The following is a 13,801-nucleotide window of genomic DNA, read 5'->3' as shown; positions in this document are numbered from 1 at the left end:
TTATATGATTTTCCAGTATTATATTAGAAATTTTGTAAAAATTTATAAATTTACATATAATGGCATTAACAAATTTGCTGACACGTGAATCGTGTTTTTATAAACAATTTTTACGAATTGTGCCAATCAATACACGAATGTTTTCAGTTTTGATGGTTATTTGTTGGAATTCAAATAAATCATGATTTGCCGATTTAAAAAAAAATGTATTTAAATTATTCATTAAAACTAAAATAACTCGTAAAATTTAAGAGAAACGGAAGCGGGGGAGGGGTATTCAATCATAATATTTGGTGCTAAATTTCTTGCTGATGGGTATTTCCGAACTTAACTTAAAATGAGGTGTCCGAATAAAGACTGGATCGTGGATATGAGAATTAATTAAATAAAATTGGTAATTGATACTTATTAAACAACAATTGTTAGACTCTTTTCGTACAACATAAGTAGCCCTTAAAAGGACTGTTTTGAATTGATGTAACCTTGCATTCATCTTCATTTCAGCTTCATGCTCACGACTTTCAGTTGGTACTCTGGTGTCTTCAGCTTATCATCAAAATACTTGAGAGACTTGCCACTAGATCTCTCTGGGAAAATCTTCTTAGGTAGATCTCCTGTAGCTCGCCCGTCTACTAGAACTGCTATATGTAGATATGGTCGATGAAATTGTTACAAATATTTATGGTCACATCTTCTCTCCAAACAGACTTGATACCATTGATGAGATCTTCTTTTGTCCTTGGTTCTTTTTTGGACAATCTAGACTTCATCATGCTCCACACCATCTCGATTGGATTAAAATCGGGACTCTCTGCTGGCCAAACATCACACCAGTTAATATTCTGCTGCTTCATGAAGTCTTTTGTTGCATTTGCAGTGTGCTAAGGATCATTATCTTGTTGAAATCGATGAGTGTCAGGGTATACTCGGTTGATGAATGGTATTAGGCCTGTCGCCAGTATAGAGTTAATATAGAATGCTGATGTCATGATGTTTTCAAATATCAGATTACTCGTGGTCCCCCGACGACTTATACCAGCCCAAACGTGTACCTTCAGTTGGTGCTTAGGTTTAGGTAAAACTAGAGCAACGGAGTCTTTTTCTCGGTACATTCGTCAGTGAAGATTATATTGTCGAAGTTATCGTTGTCGGCAATGACGGCCTTAGAAAACATAACCCGTTTTAACTTGTTTGGTTCTCGAACCATCTGTCCATATCTAGGTGAAGAAGCTGTATAACCGGCTGCTTTGATGACTTTTTTGACAGTTGATTTGCTTGTGTGTATACCCTTGTCTGCTAAAAGACGCTGAATATCGGTAGACGTTTGAGTAGGTTTTTTTGCTAGTGCATTCTTTACAAAGTTGACGTCATGATCAGTGATATATTTGAAAGTTGGTAGTTTTTCTTCTTCCTTGCTCAAATTTTCGTAGCCTATCTTGCCGCTTTGGTATCTTTTGATGACATGTTTAACGGTACCCCAGGTAACATCTATGCCTCGGGCAGCTAATTTATTTACAATGGCATGAACTGGCCAGCTCTGTCTATACAAAGCGATGATTTCTAGGTTGTCGTGATGTGTAAGCTTAAACTTCGGCATGGTATGTGAAGATATCGAACTATACTGATAAGTTAAATTTACAAATGCTATATAAATGCATCCCCTAACATGGCATGTGTATTGCACGGAAAATTGACCAGGAGTCGACTTGTCTAGGTAACACCTGTAGACCATCATCTGATCAAATTAATACACATGTCAAATCAATCGTGAGAAGAAAGTTGGAAATGCAAATCGTGTGTTACTGACACTAGCCCCATAAGGCTTTTGTAAAAGAACATTTCATATTAATTAAAGATGCATAAAAAACGGATACAGAACAAAACAACTAAATATACTTTAAATAAAATAATTAACTAATGATTGGATGTAGATATTTTACTCATAAATCTATATTGTTTTCACTCTTAATTGTACATATTAATTTCAGATAATTAAGATATTTATTACCTATCATCTTAACTTAAATGAACAGTACAGTGGAGGTGTCACTGATGTTCCATCTCTGACTTTAAAGATCACAAGAGTGGAAAATGCAGGAAAATATATTTGCATTTTTGATATATGATAAAGGAGAAGCAAAGACATCTTCATTTAAACTGAAAATAATACCTCAAGGTATGTATTGTAATTAAGTTGAAACTTAGTATTTATATTTGATACTTAAAGGTTTCATAACGAGTGAGAATTATTAGTTACATAGTGTGCTAGTGACCTAATACAATATATATGAGGTCAGTAAATTCCATATGGGGTGAGAGCGAAGCTTGAATCACCATATGGAATTTACTGACCCCATATATATCGTATTAGGTTACTAGCACATTATGTAAGGAATTTATCTTACAGACTATCTTAACGTGGTATTTTGACTAGTGGCCTATCAAGTGATCAAGTCTTCAATACCATTAGTATTAAGAACCTACTTCCATTGGTCTATACAAAAACAAAATGCCAACAATAACAACTTGTTAGCTTTAAATATGTTTTATGAATCTATTTCAATCGTTTATCATCGATTTCTTCGTTTGTTGAAATTTTTAAGATTTTTCCTCAACACCATGTTGTTTTTATATAATTACAGAAAGTATTTGGATGCCATTGAAAAAAGTGGTCCTTTTTATTCGAAGATTGTGTTGCCTCGCATGTATCACAAGGAGGAAGAGTGCATGGTTAATTTTAAAACTGCGTGTTTAATATGTTTATGAATTAACAATTTCGTGGTGATTGAACTTTTTTTTAAATATGAATATTTGTTAGAAAAAAAAGACACTTCTGACCCTCAGTTAAGAACGTTGTTTTAATGATTAATATACCGTTTAAAGTCAAACAATAAAAATCATTAAAACATGTTTTTCTTGTAGCTGAGGTATTTTATTGACATTGTCGTCTCGATGTACTTTTTGAATTCATCTCAATATTCTTAATAGAGTTGAACTTGATCGTGCTGTGCAGTTATCTTGGAAGTTAATGCACATCTAACCTGTGCATTGTCCTAGTTAACCGAACAGCAAGAACAAAGAGATTTTAACCATGCCATATGTTAAAAGAGTGTTCATGAAAGACAAAGAAGTACAATATGTGTGTATATAGAGTTTAATATTTTTCTGTACTGGCAAATAGAAAAAGAGGGTTATCGCTTATATTACCAAAAGACCATGTCTGGTATGAAAAGTGCTAAACATGTCAAAAGCTGACCTGTCAAATGACCTGGTCTGCAGCAGACCTGTCCTCATGAATGGTTAAGAATATACCTGTCCATGGGTCTGGTTTGGTTTGGTCTGGACGAGACCTCTCTCAAGGACTAGTCTGGACGAGACCAGTTCACAGGTCGGGTCTTCATACGGATGTCAATATGACCGGAACAGTCCTAAAAAGCAGATCTAGGTATAGTCTGCTACCGATAATTTAATATGCTGAACTTCCGTGTCTGCTTAAAAATTTCTAAAGTTAATATTTCTACAGGCTACACGCACCCATCTACATTCTCATTTCATTCCTAAATTGTTGAACATTTTTGCTTTGATATGATGAAATTAAAGGAACTATGGATTCCATTTGAAATAAAGTTCTAAAAAATCGCGATTTAAAAGATAGAAAACGCTGAGAAAATTAACGGACAGAAGAATTTTACTCACCATCTATAGCTAAAAACCTATAAACGAAAAACAATTATTAAAGAGGGAATTAGTTTGTTTTGATTCCTTTTTTCTTCAATTTGCATTTTTTTTTTAATGCTTTTGTTATTGTTATTGTTAATTCTCGACATATTGTTTTTATATTTTTTTAATTTTATATTTGTTTTTTTAAAACTTGCTTGGACTTATTTCCCTTCATATATTATTAGATCGTGTTCTGTCATGAATCCTTATATACCCAATGGGTCATAACAATATACAATGTAATATCAAGTAGAAGAGGAAGCGGAATTTATCAAACTGCATTTAGAAATTAGATTCATCATAATTTTGCAATATTTCCTTAAATATTTCATATCATTTGAACTATATAAAACAAAAACGTACTTTTTCAAGTATTGCAGATGTACTTTATATAGCTATGAGATTAACTCTTCTGCGTATATTATTTTTCAGCACGCTGTCACTAATTACAATTGCTACTTTGACTGGAAGAACATGTCAATATGAAGGAAGGTAAGTAAATATTATCAAAAGGTGTACTTATATTGAAAACTCAATTCTCATTTACTTATTTATTATCATCATCGTTTAATATCAATACAATTTCCGTCATTTACGTGATGTATCTACCATGAAATACTATTGAAAAGTCATATGTTTTACTTTGCATTTTCACATATGACAAATCCTTTTTGTCGCCAAAAAAGCAAAATATTGCAAGATTCAAACACCTAGTTGTGTCCGTGATTTACAGAAAAGAAGAACAAAATCTTAATCATGCATCTTAATGATACAACAACAGATAGAAACATTTCAGACTGTAATCTCAATCAAAATACTACAACACTAAAACTCTGTCGTGTGAATTCAACCTTATCTTGACAAAATTCCTAAAAATATTTAAGTCTCAATGTACTGTTAATTTGCCTTAATTTCAGATTTCAAACGATTTGATCAGTCAACATTGTATAACTTTACTTTACATGTTAGTTTAGTCTGTACATTATGATGTCAACAATATAATCAAACACCAAATGCAACATGTATGAATCCTTTAGATTTTCTTTTTTGAACACTGTTACATCAGAGGAACAATCCAAGTTGGCAGAGGAAAACCCGATCTAACTTATTTAGTAATTTAGAAGAACATAAACCTGAAGATTTTTATCTCCTATTATTCTATTTCTACCATCTGTTTCATTGCCTTATTGTTTTTGATTGCCTAACTCATTTTTGTTTTCTTTCTTAATTTTATATTTAAAAAAATCTTATTCTGAACTTTGATTGACTTCTATGTTTTGTTTTTTTTTTATGTCCCCGTCGTAGCGGAGGTGGCATTAAGTTTTACCCTTGTCCGTCTGTACATCCATACGTTCGTCCGTCCGTACGTCCCAAAGTTGGTTTCCGTTCTCTAACTTAAGTTTGCCTGAACAAAATGTTATGAAACTTATATACACAATGCTTAGTACCACAAAACACAGCTCAAGGTTGAATTTTGGTGGCGCCACTTTAACAGTTCTACAGTTATGCTCCTTTCCAAATGGAAACATTGCTGAATTTTTCGTTTCCGTTCTCTAACTTTAGTTTGCCTCAAACAAATGTTATGAAACTTATACAACCACAAACTCAGATCAAGTACAAATTTGGGTAGCCTCACATTTACCGGTCTTCAGTTATGTCCCTTTATAACTTTGTATGATATGCAAGCGGGGGCATCATCTGTGTCCCATATACACATTCCCCATTTATTTTTTTTTTATTTTCGTTCGTTTATATGTTTCGGAGTTTAGTATGATGTCCATTTTCGCTGAACTAGTACACAGTTTTGTTTAGGGGTCAGCTGAAGCCTTCCTCCGGATGCGGGATTTTCTCGCAGTGTTGAAGACCCATTGGTGGTCTTGGGCTGTTTTCTGCTCTTTAGGTCGAGTTGTTGTCTCTTTGTCACATTTCCCGTTTCCATTCTCAATTTTATCAACATTATTTTACTCAAAATGTCAACATAGTCTATCGAGTCGGGACATTACTATGTCTACAAACCAATAAAAGCACCAAATTTAGCATATCTGCGGAACCTCATCAGTCATGGCATTCTTCCAGTGTTTTGAGTTTCCGTCATTGCCATGGAAAAGTAGACTTATATACTTTCAACCGAAATACAGAACTAGTGTTTGTCCAAACTTGTTAAATGGAAAATATATACTACCGTTACCAAGCTCACCAATGTCAAAGTCTGCTCTTTGAACGTTTAAGAACGCCATCATAATTTGTTAAACTGTTCAGTGTTATAGATCTGTCACAGATGACCACGGGTATGTTCCACTGTCTTTACCAAAATTAAGTCCTTTTTTTTCGTTTGTGAGATAACCCAATATTATCTTATCACTAGGCATGTACCTGCCATTACACATTTGGTGCCTTTTCTGGAGAAGGAATTGCTTACCTTTCTTTTATTATTAAGGCTGTTTCGTTGAAGATATCTGTGTTTGTGGTTTTATCTTTACTTTGTATAGTGGGAATGTTTTCATTCCAAACTTATTCGGTTCTGTATTGTGTTAAAGAGTTAAATTTAACGATGGTTTATAAATATGGTTATGTCTTTGAGATGAAAAGCTCCAGCATAATGTTTTATCAGCAAACGGACGGATTTTAACTAAAGTAACACGACGAACGACATTTATAGAGCAAGAAATGATTGCCCTTCTGGTCACCTTAGTTCACACATAAATTGTTGGTTTGGTTCGTGCTGCTCAGTCTTTAATTTTTGAGAAATGTATCAATGACTTCTTAAGTCTGTTTAACCATGTTGTCTATCATTATATTGTCCTCCTTAGTATCTTCATCCCGTGTTTTACCTTTTTTTATTTTGACTAAAAAAATATTAAACACTATCATAATCTCTAATAAAAAATGTTAAATTTGATTTTTCATGCTAAATTGCATATTTCTAAAATATAAGATCCTATATTTATCATTCGTTCTCTTAGAATTGTTTTAATATACTACTAAAAAAAATATCTTCTTCCCAGGTTACCACTTTTCTTTCCTTATTTGCAAAAACGTAATATAAGTCATGTCCCGGGGGAAAATGGTGGTAAAATATAATTACAAGAAAGACAATAATGTGTTTTTGAATTGCACAATTGTCTGAGTAGCTTTAAGAAAATAAAACTATATATGATTGATATTAGCTTAGAATATATAGAAGTTTGTTGTTTTTATGCTAGTAATTTTAAAATCAAGTCTTTCGTTTCAGCAAAGTATGTTGTACACATTTTTATGAAGCTGCTAATCAGACCTGCATAGGTAAAACATAACTGCATTAGAACAAACTAATGTGAAATGATGTAATCAATCTTGAAACGAAAATCTTTTAAATGATTTTAGACAATTAACACTCATCATTATCTGATATGTTCCAGCACATTACATCATTTGAAAGATACTGTATATGTGTATTATTCACCAACTATCTGCCACAGTCATCTAACTACATATATTCGACTTTGGTTGTCATTTTCTATAATATTTTGTTTTTCTACATTTTTTATATTCCTACATAATATACAAGAGAGGTTAAAGATACCAAAGGGACGTTTTGATTTATAAATCGAAAATAAACTGACAACGCCATTGCAAAAAATAGACAAACAACAGTATACAAAAGACAACATAGAAACTAAAGATTGGGCAACACAAACCCTATCAAAAACTGGGGGTGATCTCAGCTGCCCCAGAAGGGAAAGCAGATCCTGCTCTACATGTGACATCCTTCGCAATAGTTATCAGGATTAGAATTTAATACGCCAGACGCGCGTTTCGTCTACAAAAGACTCATCAGTGACGCTCAGATCAAAATAGTTATAAAGCCAAACAAGTACAAAGTTGAAGAGCATTGAGGATTCAAAATTCCAAAAAGTTATGCCAAATACGGCTAAGGTAATCTATTCCTGGAATAAGAAAATCCTTAGTTTTTCGAAAAATTCTAAGTTTTGTAACAGGAAATTTATAAAAATGACCATATAATTGATATTCACACTGGGCAATTAAATTGGTTTCAAACAGATTGTTTTTATAGCAATGTTCATTATTTTATTTTCGCTGAGGTCAAGACTACGTGTAAGTACTGATTATAATTTTGTAATATGGATGATATCGTACATACAAGTATTTAATCTTATGTTTAATTCTGATTCACGAACTGGTATAATTATTTGATTCCTTTTGGAGGTGAACCATTTTTGTTCATTAAGACTAAAATTGTTGACACGGATCAGTATTGATAGTTGTTTGAGTCATGGTACATTTAAACTATCATATTTTTTCTGTCATGATATAAATTGTAATGTTATGAAGGTGCAGTTTCTTATTGAGATAGTTGTACCCCTTTCGGAAAGGACTTGCTTGTATTTCAAAAAATATTGTTAGTTTAACTGTAGTGCACAAGTGGGGGGTGTTTACCACTATAGGATCATTTGTGAAATATTCGATTTAAATGTGTGATGATTTTTTGAGAAAAATCTGTTTTTTATGTTTTTCTCATATGGTTCTGTGTAAATATGTGTTCCACGTCGACGGTCATTCTGGGTTTAAGATTAGGCCCACAAATTCTACATTAGATCAGAATAATCCATTGTCATTATTTCAAGGATTGGTTAAATTGTTTGCGACGGTTTCGGAATTAAAGAAGCTCTTTGCTTGGATTTTTTCTCCGATATTGTTCTCTGTTTAACTATGTTCCACAGTAGAGACCATCTTTTATTTGTTTGGATTATCGGGATATATAAATACGCAGCCATGCAAAATATCTGCATCTTTATGGATCTAACATGTCTAAATCATAAGAATAAAGATCTCTATTAAAAAAAAAAATATTAAAAACTTGCACTACTTGCACTTGCACATTACCTGTTTATCTAAATTGGTGAAATGTGCAATATTTTAGAATTATCAGGGGCCTGATTTGATTGTCAACTTGAATTGTGACTCTTAATCTTTCTCTTTATGTTATTTTGATATCGCTTGGTATTAATAAAGGGTATTTTATTTGTTTGGTGTATTTTTGTTTAATCATTCTTTCACAATTGGCGAATGTAATTTGGAAGAGTCAAGTTATGAATAAATAGTTTCAGTTCATGTCGCTGTTTAAATATAAAATTACGTTTCCCTTTCATGAATAGCTGTTAAAACAACGATTTTGTTGAAAAGTTGCAGTCATCTTTTCGAACTGTTCACACTCGCAATCACGATTTAGTTGACCGTTTTGACATATCTGTTTCACAGATGATGATAGATATGTTCCAATTATATTAACCATAATTCCGTCCGAATATGACATCACCGAACAAGGTTTATCTTTAATCTATAATCTTATACCAACAGCACGACGGGTGCAACGTGTAGAGCAAGATCTGTCTACCTTTCCGGAGCACCGAAAATCACCCCCGGATTTTGGTTGGGTTCGTTATGCCTTGACTTTCGTTTTCTGTGTTGTGTTTTCTAGAATAGTGTTTGTCGTTATCCTTTGTCTTTTTTACCCATGGTGTTGTCATTTTGTTTTCGACTTATAAGTTTGATTATTCCTTTTGCATATTTCGCCTCCCGTATATAAAATATAATATGCTTGATGACTGTTGAAAGCTATCATTAGGGTATTTGGATGGCTTTTTATATGCAGCTGACCTATATTCTGATAATATGAAGTCCGTTATCCAATATCTCCTTTATCTATTATTTCATTTGATTTGTGCATATGATACATTTGTTGCAGAGTGTCCCATTGGTTACACATCAACCAAAGGTGTAGCTTGCTATCACTGCCAGTATCCATATTACGGAAATCGTTGCGCTTACAAATGTCAATGCAATTTCGAGTTGTAAGTAAGATAATATTCCTATAATATAGCGTTTTTGGTATTACATTAAAAAATAACGAATTACAGTAGTGTGTACAGGTACGAACAACATTTTTTAGAACTTTTATATTATTTAGATGTAAGTGAGAGAAAAAAAGATTGATTGATGGTTGGTTGATCAGCGTCCGGTGGCAAGTATTCCATACATGTTCAGAACGAGAACAAATTAACAGTACATACAATAGGTAGGTCCTGTAATAGAGGTCGACCGATGTAAGATGAAAAATGTGGACTGCCACTGGAAGAGAAAAGAAAAAGAACACGGTCTGATTTTTTCATTATTTCATAATTTTGAGTGTTGGTTGGGGCACAAGAATCTAACTATCTATTTAACATAATAAAACAAAACTAATTGGCGTTTTTGTCTTGAACGTCGCTGAAGGTTTACGTCTGTGAATCATTTGGTCCACGTCTTACAGATTTACAAATCAAGATAGTCCTCTGGTGTACACATCTTAGTCATCCTTAAGGATTTGTCCTTTTTAAATGTTTAGAAACATTTGTATAATGTTAAGTGATTTAACATGTTTGGACTTTCAATTGTGTACAGGTGTACTGTCTTACGAAACAATTTAATTAGAACAATAACAATATTTTGAAACAATAAGAATGGTATCTATCTCTACAATATAGTTTTATAAAACTTAAAGGGGCACTAGCGACGAAATATAAAAAGAAATTAAGATATGATTTTTTTTGTTCAATCATTTAATAATGAAAGTGAAATAGTGAAATAATAATTCGCTTTTAGCACCCAGTATGGTTCAATTTTGTCAAAATAAGCTAAGAAACATCGATGATGAATTATTCACTTGCACTTGCACTTGCAAGTGAATGATTCGACCTCATTGAATCCGTATTCATGTGACCTTCAATTTAACCCCTTAGCTAGAGATGGATTGCGCATGAACTATATGCATGTTCAGTTATTAAAAGGAAAAGAATGTCAACATTGACAGTAAAACAAAGGAAAATCATTTGATTGACTGATTCGATCCACAAAAACTCATTCTTATACAGGTAAAAACGATGATTAACATATATTTTTAACCTTTAATATGAAATTAAACAGACCAATTGCACGAGTTCACTATCTATTTATATCTATATTTATGTTTATGTCGCTTATATTACCGTCGACAGTCTTTGGAGGTCAACTCAATAGTTAATTAGATGGTATCTAGACTAAAATACACACGAAACGATGATACATATTATCGAGCCTATGCCTTGTAGACCTTTTATAATTAGGGTATATGTTTTAGTATGTTATAAATCAAAAATGAGAATTTGAATCAAATCGGTGAACATGGATTTGACAGCCAATGCCCCTTTTAGTCTTTATGATTACCTCTTTGTTGTGAAAAATGAGTTGATTGCAAATAGTTATTTATATTTTTTTAATTTTGCAGCTGCGATTTTAAACAAGGTTGTAAGTCTTTTACAAGAACTACAAAACAACTATCTGCACAACGAAAAGGTAAGCATGAAACGTGCTAGTCGTATTGATTTGAGTTAGAACTGTCGACTGCGCAAAATAATATTTTGTTGAACTTGAAATAAAGAATACCACAGACAATCGGTGGTCTGGTTCATAGAATCACATACAGAATACCGGTTAAAAACTTTACTTAAATTGGTTAACTGTTTCAGAGGCAAAGGTCCTTATAAAAGTTAATGACGCACGGAGACTGACGATGATCACAGACCTTGCGTGATGTTAATAGATAAGAAGATGAAACAGATAAGCGTTTTGAAAAATGTCTCTTCTCAAATTTTAAGACTTAATAAAATTCAGAAACCTTCGGCACATGCAAATTCTATATCCTAGTACATTATCGAATGTGTGGAATAAAAAAGCATTTCATTGCATAGGATATCCCAGACTGTTACTGAAAAAGGGAAAATAACAAAAATACTGAACTCGAAGGAAAATTCAAAACGGAATGTCCCTTATCAAATGGCTACATCAAAAGCTCAAACACATAAAACGAATGGGACACAATTGTCTTATTCCTGACTTGGTACAGGCATTTCCTTATGTAGAAAATGGTGGATTAAACCTGGTTTTATAGCTAGCTAAACATCTCACTTGTATGACAGTCGTATAGAATACTATTATAACAGACATTTTCAAAATGTTGTCTACACTAAAACACACACTTACACCGACACCGATACCTACACAGACTACAAAAATATAAGGACCGTATCAAAATGTCGAAACATACTGAATGAAGGACCTCGTAAAACTTGCAGATATCAAAAATACATTCTGTATTTTTTCTTATATTATTCTTTATTCGTAATCGGAGGTAGAAACACCGAATGCTCTCATTAGTTATTGATTATTTAATTAATGAATTTGTGATATTCCATCTGTTTTTTTTTTTTTAATTGTCTCCGTTTGCAACCATTCACACGGAATACAGTGTTGCGGTAGATATACAATTTGCGAATTGAATTGAATTGCTATAGAAAGCATTCGGATCATAAATAAAGTATCTTATTTCTTATTAACCTAACGTATATTAAATCAATGTAAATCAACAGGTATTAGGATTTGTAATGGACGTTTCAGTGATTCAAGTATAAAATAAAAATGGTTGTATTGTAAAATTCCGCTAAATATTTAATGCCAAAAGTAAAAAATAACTACAAAAAGTAAAAGGAAAAAAAAGTAATAAAAAATTCAAAAACTGAAAAAAAAAAATTTGCAAAATAAAAAAAGCTTTGTTTGCCGGAATTCTCCAAAATACAATTTCCAAACACTAAACACAAATCGAATTTGACCCCCACCCCAACCTTTACAAAAAAAATATATGCATATTAAAGCTATATTTGACAACGCGCAGCAACGTTAGTATTGAATTGTGAAGTGGAAGTTCTTCATAAGAATTTTTAAATTGTATACACACGTATAAAAATTAGTAAAGGAAAGTTTCATAAGAAATAAATTGGATTTTCTCAGTGTTTTCTGGGGTGTACGGAATTTTACAATGCATTTCCAACACCGGTATAAATTTCCGTACACCACTGATTACATCAAGATAATGCATACTATCATCTATATATTTATACGTTCTGTTTCGATCTATTAAAGACTTTACATGTTCCTGTTTCTGATTAGAATTTTACTAATTCACACAAATCAACCCCCCTTTTTGTACATAGTACAATATTAAGATCGGGCAATTATCAGCAACTAAACAGAGCTAGTTAAGTAGCAAATCATTCGAAATACAAGTTTTATACAGTTTTAAAATGTAAATAAGAAGAAAAAAATATAATATAAATGCCTGTGGTCGTTGTACATATTTAGATGACGCCTTCTCAAAAAGGTTACTGTAGGCGTATTCGTACGGGTATGCGTCGGTTTCGAATAGTTTTCGAAAATGTCTACTGACAACAATGAGCAAAACAAACAGATATAATAGGAAAAAATGTTTTTAAAAAATGGGGTACAGCAGTCAAAAGTAAAATAATAAAAATACCGAATTCAAAGTAAAATTCAAAACGGAAAGTCCCTTGTCAGATGGCAAAATCAAAAACTCAGACACATATAACATTATAGTCACTATAAAAACAACAAAACTATGTCAATAAAGAAAACAAAATAAAATGGCATATAGACACTCTATAAGCCGATATAGCTATACGTGTTTTCTTAGAAAATAAATTAGAAACGATACAGTAATGATAAATGAACAAAAGATACACGATTTTCAAAAATCTAGGTGTAAAATAAGGAACTCGTCGTGTTGCTCATTGGAGGCGCATTCTGTTATCAAATGTAAATACGTCTGAGTTATTGCTTCTCAAAGTAAAAGGTATGTGTTGCCATCTTTTACACAAACAGTCCGTTAGATCAAATAAATTATTATAGCTTGTGCAAACGTTTTGAAAAGATGACTGCAAATGCACTTGAAACATAATACATGTAAATGCGTTTGTGCGACGGGTTTACCGTTAAACAGGATCAGGAACGCTCATACCCAAACATTTTAAAGCAAGGGTTGCATAAATTTGTGGTTACATAAGGAAATTTATGACTAAAAGGCACATAAAAAGAATGGTTAAATTCGTCTACGATCAACTTTGCCAGAGCGAGTTGGAACATTATTTTCTTATCAATTTCTTAATTTATAAACGGGGAATTTTTGAAAATTATGAAAATCATGTCATTACCG

The 13,801-nt window shown here is 32.4% G+C and overlaps 1 long non-coding RNA gene across 1 annotated transcript; it reads left to right on the top strand.

The window, feature by feature from the left end:
- The first annotated feature begins 6,956 nt into the window (after positions 1-6,956).
- LOC127732742 (uncharacterized) lies at positions 6,957-11,092 on the top strand. The gene is made up of 3 exons (XR_007996414.1): positions 6,957-7,002; positions 9,467-9,572; positions 11,024-11,092. It is a non-coding gene; the product is annotated as an uncharacterized LOC127732742 (long non-coding RNA).
- The last annotated feature ends 2,709 nt before the right edge of the window (positions 11,093-13,801 follow it).

The sequence above is a fragment of the Mytilus californianus genome, unplaced genomic scaffold (assembly GCF_021869535.1).
Source record: "Mytilus californianus isolate M0D057914Y unplaced genomic scaffold, xbMytCali1.0.p SCAF_26, whole genome shotgun sequence".
Classification (NCBI taxonomy): Eukaryota; Metazoa; Mollusca; class Bivalvia; order Mytilida; family Mytilidae; genus Mytilus; species Mytilus californianus.
The sequence above is the reverse complement of the archived record's forward strand: the minus strand, read 5'-3'. Positions and strand labels throughout refer to the sequence as shown.